At 40.1% G+C, this 20031-nt stretch overlaps 2 non-coding genes across 2 annotated transcripts; both read right to left on the bottom strand.

Moving 5' to 3' along the window:
• Positions 1-1088: 1088 nt before the first annotated feature.
• Positions 1089-1161, bottom strand: trnaa-agc (transfer RNA alanine (anticodon AGC)). Its single transcript has one exon. It is a non-coding gene; the product is annotated as a tRNA-Ala (tRNA).
• A 551-nt stretch (positions 1162-1712) lies between these two features.
• trnam-cau (transfer RNA methionine (anticodon CAU)) lies at positions 1713-1785 on the bottom strand. The gene has a single exon. It is a non-coding gene; the product is annotated as a tRNA-Met (tRNA).
• Positions 1786-20031: the final 18246 nt, after the last annotated feature.

Below are 20031 nucleotides of genomic sequence, written 5' to 3'. Positions count from 1 at the left end.
GTTTCCAGGCTGTAACACGCGCGCTGCCTGATCACGGGGGACGTGGCGGACTGACCGCTGTGTCCACCAGGTGTCGCCAAAGACCAGAGAGCACCGGAATGAACGAGCCAGAGCTCAGTATCTGGTGTTCGCTTTCTGAGTTTTCTTAAGGTGTTTATTACAATTCATGCGGACATTCACAAAATAATGAGAGTAGGAGGAATAAAAGTAACGAATTAGTTGTAAAATACATTTAATGTTTCACAATATCCTACAGGATTAATGAACAATGTCTGTTGATTGAAGTGTTATAATTGACAAAAATTAAGAAAGGATTTAGCAGCGCGGTATTCATCATGTTGCATCTCCGTTTCACATGACTGCACAGTATATTCGTATTAATTAAAAAACAGTATTTATATTTTTTCCTCATATACGAGTGTGATTTGGGCTTGAAATATGTCATCTGGTAGTTCAGCGAACAGCCGGCGATACCGGACAGCCCTTCCCTCCTAGGAGTCCTGTTGAAGCGAAGCGAAGCTCTGCTGTGCTGTACTCTCACCCGCTGTGCGCTCGGCACTCACTGTATTATACTGTACTTATAATACAGTGTATACTATACTGAACACTGTACTTGCTCCTTTGCAGCCTAGGCATGCTGACGCAGCTACCCACCTGAACTTCTACTCACTGTATTTGTTCAGGTGGGTAGCTGTGTCAGCATGCGTAGGCTGCAAAGGAACAAATAATAGGTTTATGCCAGGCTGAAAAAAAAGAAGAAAGAGAACACAACGTTTCGGCCGTGGAGCCTTCTTCAGGTGGACATATAATACTCACTGTATTATATAATAATGGGTTGAAAGGGACACATTCTGGCGTGGGCTTAATTAAGATTGAACCCTGTGAGTTAGAAAATGAATAGTCTATCAGATACACCGCGGATTTTCTCCTGTTTTAACAGGTTTTCCGTGGAAGGGTTAAGTAATTGTAAGCTCTGTAATTGAAAACATGGGGGTGAGATGTCATCGCGTCCTTACAGCGCTCGACGAAATGACAACATGGCAAGGAAGACAGGAGTCTGTCCTCTCTAGTACATAGAGCGCAAAAGCTGGAGGATGCGGGCATCGATCCCGCTACCTCTCGCATGCTAAGCGAGCGCTCTACCATTTGAGCTAATCCCCCTCGCTGTGCCTGTGAGCAGCTCCGTCCCAGACACTGAACTCCTCACGAGTCTTCTGTGCGATCGCACACGTGAGAAAGACTTGAAATCAGAAAACTCACGACCTCTCTGGCTCGTTGGTCTAGGTTTGCTTTTTGGTTGCGAGAGGTCCCGGCTTCAAATTGCGGACAAGCCCTGTTTTATTCCATGATTGCAAGAACATACGTCCAGCTCTCCTCGTATTTTCTGCTTTTATGAAACGACTGTAGTAGCACAGGGAGTGCGCATCGTGATCACTCCTCGCTCACTGTGAGGTTATAGCGAGGTGTTTGAGCTAGCGGGCTGTCTGCTGGTTTACAACAACCGGTCGTGGAAACAACTTCACTACTCGGAGTTTCTCTGCTGCTCTCATGTATCATTATTTTAAAAATTTGTTAGTGGACGCCGAGCATCACAGCAAGGGATCGAACCGTCGATCGCGGACTAAACACCTCTTAGTCGGCGTGGAAGGGATGAACGCGAGTGTGTGTGAGTGAACGTCTCATCTGCGAAGAGCCCAAAACAGCAGCGATCCTGCCCCGTGTGAGGATCGAACTCACGACCTTCAGATTATGAGACTGACGCGCTACCTACTGCGCTAACGAGGCTGGCTGAGAGCTGAGCATGTAGGATCCCAGCCATCCGGAACAAACTGTTCTTCCTCCTGCGCTGTTGAAACAAGATCCACTAGACTCAAGAACAGCTGCTATCCCGCAACAGCTCACTGCAGGGCCTCAGACTCAATGCATGTCCACACGCTGCTCTTTCTCATGGTCTACTATGTTTTTTCTCACTACTACATACTTCTCACTACTATTCCCACAACATATTGATTGCTCGTGTTGTTATTTATTGTTTGTAATGTACTGTCTCCATTGTGCGGTGGTGTCTGTTGTTGTCCGGAGAGATCAGTGAGAATAAGAATTCAAATGTTCATGTGGCAATAAACTTCCCTACTCCTCTAGTCTACTCGTTTCAGATACACAGTAGATAAGAGGTGAGCTTGAGACGTCTTCCAATCATCACAGAACAGAACTGGGCTCGTCCGGGACCTCTCGCACCCGAAGCGGGGATCATACCACTAGACAAACGACCTACACAGTAGAGCAGGTGGGGAGCTGCGTCAGCATGCGTAGGCTGCAAATGAACAAGTAAAGGTTTATTCCATGCTGAAAAGAAAAGACGGAAAACACAACGTTTCGGCCGTGGAGCCTTCTTCAGGTGTCTTTGTCAGTCTGTTTTCAAATCGTTCTCTTCAGAAAGACCGCGAAAAAAGGGTGACGATTCAGTTGTCGAAATGAGCCTTTTATTTGTTCCTTTCCAGCCTACACATGCTGACGCAGCTTCCCACCTGAAATGAACATTATATATATTCGAACATTATTTCCGTGTGACTGTTGCAGCTTCCCACCTGAAATGAACATTATATATATTCGAACATTATTTCCGTGTGACTGTTGTAACTCTGACAATATTCCCCCCCAAAGGACTCAAACGCCGAGCTGAAGAAAAGAGAAGCAGAACACCACGCGAAGTGATAGAAAGCGCATTTAACCGATGACTACAAAACTTAGAAACGCACATCAGACAAACAACGTTCAGAAATAGAGTACAAGGCAAGCATGTGATATAACTGAGCGCTCTGGGTGTCGTGGGAAACGTCTCTCCCACTTTCACACGTCATTTTCATCTTCCATCCCGGAGCGGATTAGAAAGGAGACAGAAATGAAACCGGTTTCGCCCTGAGCGTCTTCCAGGCTGTAACACGCGCGCTGCCTGATCACGGGGGACGTGGCGGACTGACCGCTGTGTCCACCAGGTGTCGCCAAAGACCAGAGAGCGCCGGAATGAACGGGCCAGAGCTCAGTATCTGGTGTTCGCTTTCTGAGTTTTCTTAAGGTGCTTATTACAATTCATGCGGACATTCACAAAATAATGAGAGTAGGAGGAATAAAGGTAAGAAATCAGTTGTACAATACATTTAATAAATTAAAGTATCTGGCGGTATTAATCAGCGATTTCAGTTGATATAAGTGATTAGACCTGTTGATAATTACAAATTAACGAACGATTTTAGCAGCTCGGCATTCTTATGTTGCAACCACGTTTTATATTCCTCGCAGTCATGTAAAGTATATACATATATATTTTCTCATATACGAGTGTGATTTGGGCTTGAAATATGTCATCTGGTAATTTAGCGAACAGCCGGCGATACCGGACAGCCCTTCCCTCCTAGGAGTCCTGTTGAAGTGAAGCTCTGCTGTGCTGTACTCTCACCCGCTGTGCGCTCGGCACTCACTGTATTGTCGAAATGAGCCTTTTATTTGTTCCTTTGCAGCCTTCACATGCTGACGCAGCTTCCCACCTGAAATGAACATTATATATATTCGAACATTATTTTTAAGGATTAGTGATAACTTGTTCCTATCTGCACTGTCCTCGGACAGTTTTAGTCACCTTTTTGTATATTGCCCCATTCATTGATTTTATCCCCAAACTGAGCCAGATGAAAAGTGTGAAGAATACCTGTTCTAATGGGTAAACTCTCTTCATTTTGTCATTTAAAGTGCAGCTAAAAGTGCAACAGCGGGCAACATTCTATGGTTCTTGTAACCCTAACCCTAGCCAGGCATTAAAAGCATGCTGATTTAACTACCATTTAACAGCATTTTTCAGATTCATGAAAATTTGCCTAAACCAGACAGATTATTAAAGAAGATACATTTCCTAGAGGTTTTAAAAACCGTTTTGATAGTTTGAGACTGATTTTTGGGGGTTTGAGGAAAAAATTCAACTTTGATGTTTGGAGGGCTTCTGAGACACCCTGCCGGAATGCACATTTGAAACCCTAGCTAGGGTTAGGGTTAGCATTCCCACAACAGGTAGAAGTTTTTTACTGTCAGTGCTGCATTCCGGGTCCCCAGTTATCTTTAGGATGAGTGATAGTTTGCTCCTATCTGCACTTTTAATTTTCGGACAGTTTTGGTCACCTTTTTGTATATTGCCCTATCCAGTGATTTTATCCAAAACTGAGCCAGATGAAAAGTGTGAAGAATACCTGTTCTAATGGGTAAACTCTCTTCATTTTGTCATTTAAAGTGCAGCTAAAAGTGCAACAGTGGGCAAAATTCTATTTTTCTTGTAACCCTAACCCTAGCCAGGCATTAAAAGCATGCCGATTTAACTACCTTTTAACAGCATTTTTCAGCTTCATGAAAATGTGCCTCAACAAGACAGATTATTAAAGAAGATACAGATGCCGCCATTCAAAATGCGTGGGGTACACCACGGTACAACACGGTGGGCGTGTCGCATCGAAACGTGGTATGATGCAGTGTAACAGATTCCCTTCAGATGATATAGACATAAGAATATCCATGCATGGTCAAAAAATGGCGTTAAGCACTTAAAATAGTAACATGCTGTAAGAAGATCGGCTAAACTGGGAAGAAAACGCTTTCAGAGAAAAGGTTTCAGGTGTGAAGAACACAGATCCCCAATGCCATTTCAACCAAACCTGTCCCCACACGCCCTGCCCCCACTGCCATTAGAATATACACAGAGCACTGAAGTCTTCCGAGCTGATGACGATGTTGATTTCCGTCAACACCTTGCAGCAGCACTCCCGTGCCCAGATGAGAGAGAGACACGAGACAAGCCCGCCAAGAGCCCGAGAGAGAGAGAGGGAGAGAGCGAGAGAGAGAGAGAAGAGAGAGAGAGACACCAAGGGGTGCGGAACCAGGGAACTATTGACATGGAAAACGGGCGATCTCCCCAGACTGTCGCCCGTTTCACTGTTACCTGGATACCTCTTTATCCAGGTAGCAGTTTCACAACTCCCCCTCCCCCCGCCTGTCTGACTTTTTTTTTAACCCTTCTGTGCCCGCATTGCAGCGGGTAAGATATTTTTCCAAGAAAAAAAAAAGAAATTAAAAAAGTTTCACCAGACCCTCTTCTCGTCTTGTGTCTAATTTTTAGTTTAGAAGGATTCAAGCAGGATTTGAGATGAAAGGCAGCAACCTCAATTAAGCCCAAATCATAACTGAACCAGTTTACATTACGTTATTACATTTATTACAGTTATTACATTTTAGCGTTTCATTCTGAGCAGAAGACCCTCACACCTGAAGAAGGCTTGCATTTTCTCTCTTCTCTTTTAAGCATGTGTACAATGCTGTAATACAATTTAAAACAATTAAAAGTTTAAACAGTATCAACTAAACTCCATTGATATAAGTATCGAGTGGTATTAAATAAATACAGCTTTTTACTATAGATTACACTTTTCTAAAATGTATTTAAAAAATAAAAACGATTACAATCTAATCTTTCCACGTTTGATCCCAAAATCCAAAGAAAAATAAATCTGAACGGGAAAAGACTATGCTGAAAGTTCATTAAGATACTTAGTAGACAAAGATAATGATTTACGTTGCATTTGTCTGATTGTGAATAAAAAAAGATTTAATTAAACACGCATTTGCGATTTAAATCAAAATGGGGGTAACGGGACTCTCTCTTATTATCAACACTAGTTCAATTGTGGTTCTTCTCAGATACTGAAGTTGGGCATTCAGGTAGATTGCCAGGCAAAATAAAAACAGGTTTCGATAGTTAATAACTACTTTTTATGCGCGAAACACGGGGGATTTTTCTTCCTCCTGATCAACTTAGAAATCATTGTACCCTGTAAGGTTTTTACTTCTTAATTAAACGTTTAAAATACAGGTTTCGAATAGAAAAAATCATCTTCTGTTGTCTTCCTGGTATGTAGAACAGATCGGCAGGTCTTTTTTCCCCAATCAGAGGGGTGTCAGATGGTGTCAGCCAATCACCATTCTGAAGCTGTGCCATAATCTCTGGTATAGGCACACCCCAGAAAACTGTCGCATAGTTTAAATCATTTTCATTTTAGAAAATTATGAAACGCTCGGTTAAAAGCAAGGGAGATTGTCTGTTATAGTGGACAAAAAACAAGAGTTAGCTGTGGCGTTATTGGAAACCCAATTTTAACAACAAAATACTTGGCAAATTTTCATGAAGCTGAAAAATGCTGATAAATGGTAGTTAAATCGGCATGCTTTTAATGCCTGGCTAGGGTTAGGGTTACAAGAACCATAGAATTTTGCCCGCTGTTGCACTTTTAACTGCACTTTAAATGACAAAATGAAGAGAGTTTACCCATTAGAACAGGTTTTCTTCACACTTTTCATCTGGCTCAGTTTTGGATAAAATCAATGGATAGGGCAATATACAAAAAGGTGACCAAAACTGTCCGAAAACTAAAAGTGCAGATAGGAGCAAATTATCACTCATCCTAAAGATGACTGGGGACCCGGAATGCAGCACTGAGAGTAAAAAACTTCTACCTGTTGTGGGAATGCTAACCCTAACCCTAGCTAGGGTTTCAAATGTGCATTCCGGCAGGGTGTCTCAGAAGCCCTCCAAACATCAAAGTTGAATTTTTTCCTCAAACCAAAAAAAATCAGTCTCAAACTATCAAAACGGTTTTTAAAACCTCTTGGAAATGTATCTATTTAATAATCTGTCTTGTTTAGGCAAATTTTCATGAAGCTGAAAAATGCTGTTAAATGGTAGTTAAATCGGCATGCTTTTAATGCCTGGCTAGGGTTAGGGTTACAAGTACCATAGAATTTTGCCCGCTGTTGCACTTTTAGCTGCACTTTAAATGACAAAATGAAGAGAGTTTACCCATTAGAACAGGTTTTCGTCACACTTTTCATCTGGCTCAGTTTTGGATAAAATCACTACATAGGGCAATATCCAAAAAGGTGACCAAAACTGTGCGAAAACTAAAAGTGCAGATAGGACCAAATTATCACTCATCCTAAAGATAACTGGGGGCCCGGAATGCAGCACTGACAGTAAAAAACTTCTACCTGTTGTGGGAATGCTAACCCTAACCCTAGCTAGGGTTTCAAATGTGCATTTCGGCAGGGTGTCTCAGAAGCCCTCCAAACATCAAAGTTGATTTTTTTCCTCAAACTCCAAAAAATCAGTCTCAAACTATCAAAACGGTTTCTAAAACCTCTAGGAAATGTATCTTCTTTAATAATCTGTCTGGTTTAGGCAAATTTTCATGATGCTGAAAAATGCTGTTAAATGGTAGTTAAATCGGCATGCTTTTAATGCCTGGCTAGGGTTAGGGTTACGAGAACCATAGAATTTTGCCCGCTGTTGCACTTTTAGCTGCACTTTAAATGACAAAATGAAGAGAGTTTACCCATTAGAACAGGTATTCTTCACACTTTTCATCTGGCTCAGTTTTGGATGAAATCAATGGATAGGGCAATATACAAAAAGGTGACCAAAACTGTCAGAAAACTAAAAGTGCAGATAGGACCAAATTATCACTCATCCTAAAGATAACTGGGGGCCCGGAATGCAGCACTGACAGTAAAAAACTTCTACCTGTTGTGGGAATGCTAACCCTAACCCTAGCTAGGGTTTCAAATGTGCATTCCGGCAGGGTGTCTCAGAAGCCCTCCAAACATCAAAGTTGATTTTTTTCCTCAAACTCCAAAAAATCAGTCTCAAACTATCAAAACGGTTTCTAAAACCTCTAGGAAATGTATCTTCTTTAATAATCTGTCTGGTTTAGGCAAATTTTCATGAAGCTGAAAAATGCTGTTAAATGGTAGTTAAATCGGCATGCTTTTAATGCCTGGCTAGGGTTAGGGTTACAAGAACCATAGAATTTTGCCCGCTGTTGCACTTTTAGCTGCACTTTAAATGACAAAATGAAGAGAGTTTACCCATTAGAACAGGTTTTCTTCACACTTTTCATCTGGCTCAGTTTTGGATAAAATCACTACATAGGGCAATATACAAAAAGGTGACCAAAACTGTCCGAAAACTAAAAGTGCAGATAGGAGCAAGTTATCACTCATCCTAAAGATAACTGGGGGCCCGGAATGCAGCACTGACAGTAAAAAACTTCTACCTGTTGTGGGAATGCTAACCCTAACCCTAGCTAGGGTTTCAAATGTGCATTCCGGCAGGGTATCTCAGAAGCCCTCCAAACATCAAAGTTGAATTTTTCCTAAACGCCAAAAAATCAGTCTCAAACTATCAAAACAGTTTCTAAAACCTCTAGGAAATGTATCTTCTTTAATAATCTGTCTGGTTTAGGCAAATTTTCATGAAGCTGAAAAATGTTGTTAAATGGTAGTTAAATCGGCATGCTTTTGATGCCTGGCTAGGGTTAGGGTTACAAGAACCATAGAATTTTGCCCGCTGTTGCACTTTTAGCTGCACTTTAAATGACAAAATGAAGAGAGTTTACCCATTAGAACAGGTTTTCTTCACACTTTTCATCTGGCTCAGTTTTGGATAAAATCACTACATAGGGCAATATACAAAAAGGTGACCAAAACTGTCCGAAAACTAAAAGTGCAGATAGGAGCAAATTATCACTCATCCTAAAGATAACTGGGGGCCCGGAATGCAGCACTGACAGTAAAAAACTTCTACCTGTTGTGGGAATGCTAACCCTAACCCTAGCTAGGGTTTCAAATGTGCATTCCGGCAGGGTGTCTCAGAAGCCCTCCAAACATCAAAGTTGAATTTTTTCCTCAAACGCCAAAAAATCAGTCTCAAACTATCAAAACGGTTTCTAAAACCTCTAGGAAATGTATCTTCTTTAATAATCTGTCTGGTTTAGGCAAATTTTCATGAAGCTGAAAAATGCTGTTAAATGGTAGTTAAATCGGCATGCTTTTAATGCCTGGCTAGGGTTAGGGTTACAAGAACCATAGAATTTTGCCCGCTGTTGCACTTTTAGCTGCACTTTAAATGACAAAATGAAGAGAGTTTACCCATTAGAACAGGTATTCTTCACACTTTTCATCTGGCTCAGTTTTGAATGAAATCAATGGATAGGGCAATATACAAAAAGGTGACCAAAACTGTCCGAAAACTAAAAGTGCAGATAGGAGCAAATTATCACTCATCCTAAAGATAACTGGGGGCCCGGAATGCAGCACTGACAGTAAAAAACTTCTACCTGTTGTGGGAATGCTAACCCTAACCCTAGCTAGGGTTTCAAATGTGCATTCCGGCAGGGTGTCTCAGAAGCCCTCCAAACATCAAAGTTGAATTTTTTCCTCAAACTTCAAAAAATCAGTCTCAAACTATCAAAACGGTTTCTAAAACCTCTAGGAAATGTATCTTCTTTAATAATCTGTCTGGTTTAGGCAAATTTTCATGAAGCTGAAAAATGCTGTTAAATGGTAGTTAAATCGGCATGCTTTTAATGCCTGGCTTGGGTTAGGGTTACAAGAACCATAGAATTTTGCCCGCTGTTGCACTTTTAGCTGCACTTTAAATGACAAAATGAAGAGAGTTTAACCATTAGAACAGGTATTCTTCACACTTTTCATCTAGCTCAGTTTTTGATAAAATCAATGGATAGGGCAATATACAAAAAGGTGACCAAAACTGTCCGAAAACTAAAAGTGCAGATAGGAGCAAATTATCACTCATCCTAGAGATAACTGGGGGCCTGGAATGCAGCACTGACAGTAAAAAACTTCTACCTGTTGTGGGAATGCTAACCCTAACCCTAGCTAGGGTTTCAAATGTGCATTCCGGCAGGGTATCTCAGAAGCCCTCCAAACATCAAAGTTGAATTTTTTCCTCAAACGCCAAAAAATCAGTCTCAAACTATCAAAACGGTTTCTAAAACCTCTAGGAAATGTATCTTCTTTAATAATCTGTCTGGTTTAGGCAAATTTTCATGAAGCTGAAAAATGCTGTTAAATGGTAGTTAAATCGGCATGCTTTTAATGCCTGGCTAGGGTTAGGGTTACAAGAACCATAGAATTTTGCCCGCTGTTGCACTTTTAGCTGCACTTTAAATGACAAAATGAAGAGAGTTTACCCATTAGAACAGGTTTTCTTCACACTTTTCATCTGGCTCAGTTTTGGATAAAATCAATGGATAGGGCAATATACAAAAAGGTGACCAAAACTGTCCGAAAACTAAAAGTGCAGATAGGAGCAAATTATCACTCATCCTAAAGATAACTGGGGGCCCGGAATGCAGCACTGACAGTAAAAAACTTCTACCTGTTGTGGGAATGCTAACCCTAACCCTAGCTAGGGTTTCAAATGTGCATTCCGGCAGGGTGTCTCAGAAGCCCTCCAAACATCAAAGTTGATTTTTTTCCTCAAACTCCAAAAAATCAGTCTCAAACTATCAAAACGGTTTCTAAAACCTCTAGGAAATGTATCTTCTTTAATAATCTGTCTGGTTTAGGCAAATTTTCATGAAGCTGAAAAATGCTGTTAAATGGTAGTTAAATCGGCATGCTTTTAATGCCTGGCTAGGGTTAGGGTTACAAGAACCATAGAATTTTGCCCGCTGTTGCACTTTTAGCTGCACTTTAAATGACAAAATGAAGAGAGTTTACCCATTAGAACAGGTTTTCTTCACACTTTTCATCTGGCTCAGTTTTGGATGAAATCAATGGATAGGGCAATATACAAAAAGGTGACCAAAACTGTCCGAAAACTAAAAGTGCAGATAGGAGCAAATTATCACTCATCCTAAAGATAACTGGGGGCCCGGAATGCAGCACTGACAGTAAAAAACTTCTACCTGTTGTGGGAATGCTAACCCTAACCCTAGCTAGGGTTTCAAATGTGCATTCCGGCAGGGTATCTCAGAAGCCCTCCAAACATCAAAGTTGAATTTTTTCCTCAAACGAAAAAAAATCAGTCTCAAACTATCAAAACGGTTTCTAAAACCTCTAGGAAATGTATCTTCTTTAATAATCTGTCTGGTTTAGGCAAATTTTCATGAAGCTTAAAAATGCTGTTAAATGGTAGTTAAATCGGCATGCTTTTAATGCCTGGCTAGGGTTAGGGTTACAAGAACCATAGAATTTTGCCCGCTGTTGCACTTTTAGCTGCACTTTAAATGACAAAATGAAGAGAGTTTACCCATTAGAACAGGTTTTCTTCACACTTTTCATCTGGCTCAGTTTTGGATAAAATCACTACATAGGGCAATATACAAAAAGGTGACCAAAACTGTCCGAAAACTAAAAGTGCAGATAGGAGCAAATTATCACTCATCCTAAAGATAACTGGGGGCCCGGAATGCAGCACTGACAGTAAAAAACTTCTACCTGTTGTGGGAATGCTAACCCTAACCCTAGCTAGGGTTTCAAATGTGCATTCCGGCAGGGTGTCTCAGAAGCCCTCCAAACATCAAAGTTGATTTTTTTCCTCAAACTCCAAAAAATCAGTCTCAAACTATCAAAACGGTTTCTAAAACCTCTAGGAAATGTATCTTCTTTAATAATCTGTCTGGTTTAGGCAAATTTTCATGAAGCTGAAAAATGCTGTTAAATGGTAGTTAAATCGGCATGCTTTTAATGCCTGGCTAGGGTTAGGGTTACAAGAACCATAGAATTTTGCCCGCTGTTGCACTTTTAGCTGCACTTTAAATGACAAAATGAAGAGAGTTTACCCATTAGAACAGGTTTTCTTCACACTTTTCATCTGGCTCAGTTTTGGATGAAATCAATGGATAGGGCAATATACAAAAAGGTGACCAAAACTGTCCGAAAACTAAAAGTGCAGATAGGAGCAAATTATCACTCATCCTAAAGATAACTGGGGGCCCGGAATGCAGCACTGACAGTAAAAAACTTCTACCTGTTGTGGGAATGCTAACCCTAACCCTAGCTAGGGTTTCAAATGTGCATTCCGGCAGGGTGTCTCAGAAGCCCTCCAAACATCAAAGTTGAATTTTTTCCTCAAACGAAAAAAAATCAGTCTCAAACTATCAAAAAGGTTTCTAAAACCTCTAGGAAATGTATCTTCTTTAATAATCTGTCTGGTTTAGGCAAATTTTCATGAAGCTTAAAAATGCTGTTAAATGGTAGTTAAATCGGCATGCTTTTAATGCCTGGCTAGGGTTAGGGTTACAAGAACCATAGAATTTTGCCCGCTGTTGCACTTTTAGCTGCACTTTAAATGACAAAATGAAGAGAGTTTACCCATTAGAACAGGTTTTCTTCACACTTTTCATCTGGCTCAGTTTTGGATAAAATCACTACATAGGGCAATATACAAAAAGGTGACCAAAACTGTCCGAAAACTAAAAGTGCAGATAGGAGCAAATTATCACTCATCCTAAAGATAACTGGGGGCCCGGAATGCAGCACTGACAGTAAAAAACTTCTACCTGTTGTGGGAATGCTAACCCTAACCCTAGCTAGGGTTTCAAGTGTGCATTCCGGCAGGGTGTCTCAGAAGCCCTCCAAACATCAAAGTTGAATTTTTTCCTCAAACTCCAAAAAATCAGTCTCAAACTATCAAAACGGTTTCTAAAACCTCTAGGAAATGTATCTTCTTTAATAATCTGTCTGGTTTAGGCAAATTTTCATAAAGCTGAAAAATGCTGTTAAATGGTAGTTAAATCGGCATGCTTTTAATGCCTGGCGAGGGTTAGGGTTACAAGAACCATAGAATTTTGCCCGCTGTTGCACTTTTAGCTGCACTTTAAATGACAAAATGAAGAGAGTTTACCCATTAGAACAGGTATTCTTCACACTTTTCATCTGGCTCAGTTTTGGATGAAATCAATGGATAGGGCAATATACAAAAAGGTGACCAAAACTGTGCGAAAACTAAAAGTGCAGATAGGAGCAAATTATCACTCATCCTAAAGATAACTGGGGGCCCGGAATGCAGCACTGACAGTAAAAAACTTCTACCTGTTGTGGGAATGCTAACCCTAACCCTAGCTAGGGTTTCAAATGTGCATTTCGGCAGGGTGTCTCAGAAGCCCTCCAAACATCAAAGTTGATTTTTTTCCTCAAACTCCAAAAAATCAGTCTCAAACTATCAAAACGGTTTCTAAAACCTCTAGGAAATGTATCTTCTTTAATAATCTGTCTGGTTTAGGCAAATTTTCATGATGCTGAAAAATGCTGTTAAATGGTAGTTAAATCGGCATGCTTTTAATGCATGGCTAGGGTTAGGGTTACGAGAACCATAGAATTTTGCCCGCTGTTGCACTTTTAGCTGCACTTTAAATGACAAAATGAAGAGAGTTTACCCATTAGAACAGGTATTCTTCACACTTTTCATCTGGCTCAGTTTTGGATGAAATCAATGGATAGGGCAATATACAAAAAGGTGACCAAAACTGTCAGAAAACTAAAAGTGCAGATAGGACCAAATTATCACTCATCCTAAAGATAACTGGGGGCCCGGAATGCAGCACTGACAGTAAAAAACTTCTACCTGTTGTGGGAATGCTAACCCTAACCCTAGCTAGGGTTTCAAATGTGCATTCCGGCAGGGTGTCTCAGAAGCCCTCCAAACATCAAAGTTGAATTTTTTCCTCAAACTCCAAAAAATCAGTCTCAAACTATCAAAACGGTTTCTAAAACCTCTAGGAAATGTATCTTCTTTAATAATCTGTCTGGTTTAGGCAAATTTTCATGAAGCTGAAAAATGCTGTTAAATGGTAGTTAAATCGGCATGCTTTTAATGCCTGGCTAGGGTTAGGGTTACAAGAACCATAGAATTTTGCCCGCTGTTGCACTTTTAGCTGCACTTTAAATGACAAAATGAAGAGAGTTTACCCATTAGAACAGGTTTTCTTCACACTTTTCATCTGGCTCAGTTTTGGATAAAATCACTACATAGGGCAATATACAAAAAGGTGACCAAAACTGTCCGAAAACTAAAAGTGCAGATAGGAGCAAGTTATCACTCATCCTAAAGATAACTGGGGGCCCGGAATGCAGCACTGACAGTAAAAAACTTCTACCTGTTGTGGGAATGCTAACCCTAACCCTAGCTAGGGTTTCAAATGTGCATTCCGGCAGGGTATCTCAGAAGCCCTCCAAACATCAAAGTTGAATTTTTCCTAAACGCCAAAAAATCAGTCTCAAACTATCAAAACAGTTTCTAAAACCTCTAGGAAATGTATCTTCTTTAATAATCTGTCTGGTTTAGGCAAATTTTCATGAAGCTGAAAAATGTTGTTAAATGGTAGTTAAATCGGCATGCTTTTGATGCCTGGCTAGGGTTAGGGTTACAAGAACCATAGAATTTTGCCCGCTGTTGCACTTTTAGCTGCACTTTAAATGACAAAATGAAGAGAGTTTACCCATTAGAACAGGTTTTCTTCACACTTTTCATCTGGCTCAGTTTTGGATAAAATCACTACATAGGGCAATATACAAAAAGGTGACCAAAACTGTCCGAAAACTAAAAGTGCAGATAGGAGCAAATTATCACTCATCCTAAAGATAACTGGGGGCCCGGAATGCAGCACTGACAGTAAAAAACTTCTACCTGTTGTGGGAATGCTAACCCTAACCCTAGCTAGGGTTTCAAATGTGCATTCCGGCAGGGTGTCTCAGAAGCCCTCCAAACATCAAAGTTGAATTTTTTCCTCAAACGCCAAAAAATCAGTCTCAAACTATCAAAACGGTTTCTAAAACCTCTAGGAAATGTATCTTCTTTAATAATCTGTCTGGTTTAGGCAAATTTTCATGAAGCTGAAAAATGCTGTTAAATGGTAGTTAAATCGGCATGCTTTTAATGCCTGGCTAGGGTTAGGGTTACAAGAACCATAGAATTTTGCCCGCTGTTGCACTTTTAGCTGCACTTTAAATGACAAAATGAAGAGAGTTTACCCATTAGAACAGGTATTCTTCACACTTTTCATCTGGCTCAGTTTTGAATGAAATCAATGGATAGGGCAATATACAAAAAGGTGACCAAAACTGTCCGAAAACTAAAAGTGCAGATAGGAGCAAATTATCACTCATCCTAAAGATAACTGGGGGCCCGGAATGCAGCACTGACAGTAAAAAACTTCTACCTGTTGTGGGAATGCTAACCCTAACCCTAGCTAGGGTTTCAAATGTGCATTCCGGCAGGGTGTCTCAGAAGCCCTCCAAACATCAAAGTTGAATTTTTTCCTCAAACTTCAAAAAATCAGTCTCAAACTATCAAAACGGTTTCTAAAACCTCTAGGAAATGTATCTTCTTTAATAATCTGTCTGGTTTAGGCAAATTTTCATGAAGCTGAAAAATGCTGTTAAATGGTAGTTAAATCGGCATGCTTTTAATGCCTGGCTTGGGTTAGGGTTACAAGAACCATAGAATTTTGCCCGCTGTTGCACTTTTAGCTGCACTTTAAATGACAAAACGAAGAGAGTTTAACCATTAGAACAGGTATTCTTCACACTTTTCATCTAGCTCAGTTTTTGATAAAATCAATGGATAGGGCAATATACAAAAAGGTGACCAAAACTGTCCGAAAACTAAAAGTGCAGATAGGAGCAAATTATCACTCATCCTAGAGATAACTGGGGGCCTGGAATGCAGCACTGACAGTAAAAAACTTCTACCTGTTGTGGGAATGCTAACCCTAACCCTAGCTAGGGTTTCAAATGTGCATTCCGGCAGGGTATCTCAGAAGCCCTCCAAACATCAAAGTTGAATTTTTTCCTCAAACGCCAAAAAATCAGTCTCAAACTATCAAAACGGTTTCTAAAACCTCTAGGAAATGTATCTTCTTTAATAATCTGTCTGGTTTAGGCAAATTTTCATGAAGCTGAAAAATGCTGTTAAATGGTAGTTAAATCGGCATGCTTTTAATGCCTGGCTAGGGTTAGGGTTACAAGAACCATAGAATTTTGCCCGCTGTTGCACTTTTAGCTGCACTTTAAATGACAAAATGAAGAGAGTTTACCCATTAGAACAGGTTTTCTTCACACTTTTCATCTGGCTCAGTTTTGGATAAAATCAATGGATAGGGCAATATACAAAAAGGTGACCAAAACTGTCCGAAAACTAAAAGTGCAGATAGGAGCAAATTATCACTCATCCTAAAGATAACTGGGGGCCCGGAATGCAGCACTGACAGTAAAAAACTTCTACCTGTTGTGGGAATGCTAACCCTAACCCTAGCTAGGGTTTCAAATGTGCATTCCGGCAGGGTGTCTCAGAAGCCCTCCAAACATCAAAGTTGATTTTTTTCCTCAAACTCCAAAAAATCAGTCTCAAACTATCAAAACGGTTTCTAAAACCTCTAGGAAATGTATCTTCTTTAATAATCTGTCTGGTTTAGGCAAATTTTCATGAAGCTGAAAAATGCTGTTAAATGGTAGTTAAATCGGCATGCTTTTAATGCCTGGCTAGGGTTAGGGTTACAAGAACCATAGAATTTTGCCCGCTGTTGCACTTTTAGCTGCACTTTAAATGACAAAATGAAGAGAGTTTACCCATTAGAACAGGTTTTCTTCACACTTTTCATCTGGCTCAGTTTTGGATGAAATCAATGGATAGGGCAATATACAAAAAGGTGACCAAAACTGTCCGAAAACTAAAAGTGCAGATAGGAGCAAATTATCACTCATCCTAAAGATAACTGGGGGCCCGGAATGCAGCACTGACAGTAAAAAACTTCTACCTGTTGTGGGAATGCTAACCCTAACCCTAGCTAGGGTTTCAAATGTGCATTCCGGCAGGGTATCTCAGAAGCCCTCCAAACATCAAAGTTGAATTTTTTCCTCAAACGAAAAAAAATCAGTCTCAAACTATCAAAACGGTTTCTAAAACCTCTAGGAAATGTATCTTCTTTAATAATCTGTCTGGTTTAGGCAAATTTTCATGAAGCTTAAAAATGCTGTTAAATGGTAGTTAAATCGGCATGCTTTTAATGCCTGGCTAGGGTTAGGGTTACAAGAACCATAGAATTTTGCCCGCTGTTGCACTTTTAGCTGCACTTTAAATGACAAAATGAAGAGAGTTTACCCATTAGAACAGGTTTTCTTCACACTTTTCATCTGGCTCAGTTTTGGATAAAATCACTACATAGGGCAATATACAAAAAGGTGACCAAAACTGTCCGAAAACTAAAAGTGCAGATAGGAGCAAATTATCACTCATCCTAAAGATAACTGGGGGCCCGGAATGCAGCACTGACAGTAAAAAACTTCTACCTGTTGTGGGAATGCTAACCCTAACCCTAGCTAGGGTTTCAAATGTGCATTCCGGCAGGGTGTCTCAGAAGCCCTCCAAACATCAAAGTTGATTTTTTTCCTCAAACTCCAAAAAATCAGTCTCAAACTATCAAAACGGTTTCTAAAACCTCTAGGAAATGTATCTTCTTTAATAATCTGTCTGGTTTAGGCAAATTTTCATGAAGCTGAAAAATGCTGTTAAATGGTAGTTAAATCGGCATGCTTTTAATGCCTGGCTAGGGTTAGGGTTACAAGAACCATAGAATTTTGCCCGCTGTTGCACTTTTAGCTGCACTTTAAATGACAAAATGAAGAGAGTTTACCCATTAGAAGAGGTTTTCTTCACACTTTTCATCTGGCTCAGTTTTGGATGAAATCAATGGATAGGGCAATATACAAAAAGGTGACCAAAACTGTCCGAAAACTAAAAGTGCAGATAGGAGCAAATTATCACTCATCCTAAAGATAACTGGGGGCCCGGAATGCAGCACTGACAGTAAAAAACTTCTACCTGTTGTGGGAATGCTAACCCTAACCCTAGCTAGGGTTTCAAATGTGCATTCCGGCAGGGTGTCTCAGAAGCCCTCCAAACATCAAAGTTGAATTTTTTCCTCAAACGAAAAAAAATCAGTCTCAAACTATCAAAAAGGTTTCTAAAACCTCTAGGAAATGTATCTTCTTTAATAATCTGTCTGGTTTAGGCAAATTTTCATGAAGCTTAAAAATGCTGTTAAATGGTAGTTAAATCGGCATGCTTTTAATGCCTGGCTAGGGTTAGGGTTACAAGAACCATAGAATTTTGCCCGCTGTTGCACTTTTAGCTGCACTTTAAATGACAAAATGAAGAGAGTTTACCCATTAGAACAGGTTTTCTTCACACTTTTCATCTGGCTCAGTTTTGGATAAAATCACTACATAGGGCAATATACAAAAAGGTGACCAAAACTGTCCGAAAACTAAAAGTGCAGATAGGAGCAAATTATCACTCATCCTAAAGATAACTGGGGGCCCGGAATGCAGCACTGACAGTAAAAAACTTCTACCTGTTGTGGGAATGCTAACCCTAACCCTAGCTAGGGTTTCAAATGTGCATTCCGGCAGGGTGTCTCAGAAGCCCTCCAAACATCAAAGTTGAATTTTTTCCTCAAACTCCAAAAAATCAGTCTCAAACTATCAAAACGGTTTCTAAAACCTCTAGGAAATGTATCTTCTTTAATAATCTGTCTGGTTTAGGCAAATTTTCATAAAGCTGAAAAATGCTGTTAAATGGTAGTTAAATCGGCATGCTTTTAATGCCTGGCGAGGGTTAGGGTTACAAGAACCATAGAATTTTGCCCGCTGTTGCACTTTTAGCTGCACTTTAAATGACAAAATGAAGAGAGTTTACCCATTAGAACAGGTATTCTTCACACTTTTCATCTGGCTCAGTTTTGGATGAAATCAATGGATAGGGCAATATACAAAAAGGTGACCAAAACTGTCCGAAAACTAAAAGTGCAGATAGGAGCAAATTATCACTCACCCTAAAGATAACTGGAGGCCCGGAATGCAGCACTGACAGTAAAAAACTTCTACCTGTTGTGGGAATGCTAACCCTAACCCTAGCTAGGGTTTCAAATGTGCATTCCGGCAGGGTATCTCAGAAGCCCTCCAAACATCAAAGTTGAATTTTTTCCTCAAACGAAAAAAAATCAGTCTCAAACTATCAAAACGGTTTCTAAAACCTCTAGGAAATGTATCTTCTTTACTAATCTGTCTGGTTTAGGCAAATTTTCATGAAGCTTAAAAATGTTGTTAAATGGTAGTTAAATCGGCATGCTTTTAATGCCTGGCTAGGGTTAGGGTTACAAGAACCATAGAATTTTGCCCGCTGTTGCACTTTTAGCTGCACTTTAAATGACAAAATGAAGAGAGTTTACCCATTAGAACAGGTATTCTTCACACTTTTCATCTGGCTCAGTTTTGGATGAAATCAATGGATAGGGCAATATACAAAAAGGTGACCAAAACTGTCCGAAAACTAAAAGTGCAGATAGGAGCAAATTATCACTCATCCTAAAGATAACTGGGGGCCCGGAATGCAGCACTGACAGTAAAAAACTTCTACCTGTTGTGGGAATGCTAACCCTAACCCTGGCTAGGGTTTCAAATGTGCATTCCGGCAGGGTGTCTCAGAAGCCCTCCAAACATCAAAGTTGATTTTTTTCCTCAAACTCCAAAAAATCAGTCTCAAACTATCAAAACGGTTTCTAAAACCTCTAGGAAATGTATCTTCTTTAATAATCTGTCTGGTTTAGGCAAATTTTCATGAAGCTGAAAAATGCTGTTAAATGGTAGTTAAATCGGCATGCTTTTAATGCCTGGCTAGGGTTAGGGTTACAAGAACCATAGAATTTTGCCCGCTGTTGCACTTTTAGCTGCACTTTAAATGACAAAATGAAGAGAGATTACCCATTAGAACAGGTTTTCTTCACACTTTTCATCTGGCTCAGTTTTGGATAAAATCACTACATAGGGCAATATACAAAAAGGTGACCAAAACTGTCTGAAAACTAAAAGTGCAGATAGGAGCAAATTATCACTCATCCTAAAGATAACTGGGGGCCCGGAATGCAGCACTGACAGTAAAAAACTTCTACCTGTTGTGGGAATGCTAACCCTAACCCTAGCTAGGGTTTCAAATGTGCATTCCGGCAGGGTGTCTCAGAAGCCCTCCAAACATCAAAGTTGAATTTTTTCCTCAAACTCCAAAAAATCAGTCTCAAACTATCAAAACGGTTTCTAAAACCTCTAGGAAATGTATCTTCTTTACTAATCTGTCTGGTT

This window comes from Lepisosteus platostomus, chromosome 6 (genome assembly GCF_059453375.1).
Source record: "Lepisosteus platostomus isolate fLepPlt1 chromosome 6, fLepPlt1.hap1, whole genome shotgun sequence".
In the NCBI taxonomy this organism is placed as follows: domain Eukaryota; kingdom Metazoa; phylum Chordata; class Actinopteri; order Semionotiformes; family Lepisosteidae; genus Lepisosteus; species Lepisosteus platostomus.
This window is presented reverse-complemented; position numbering and strand designations above follow the sequence as displayed.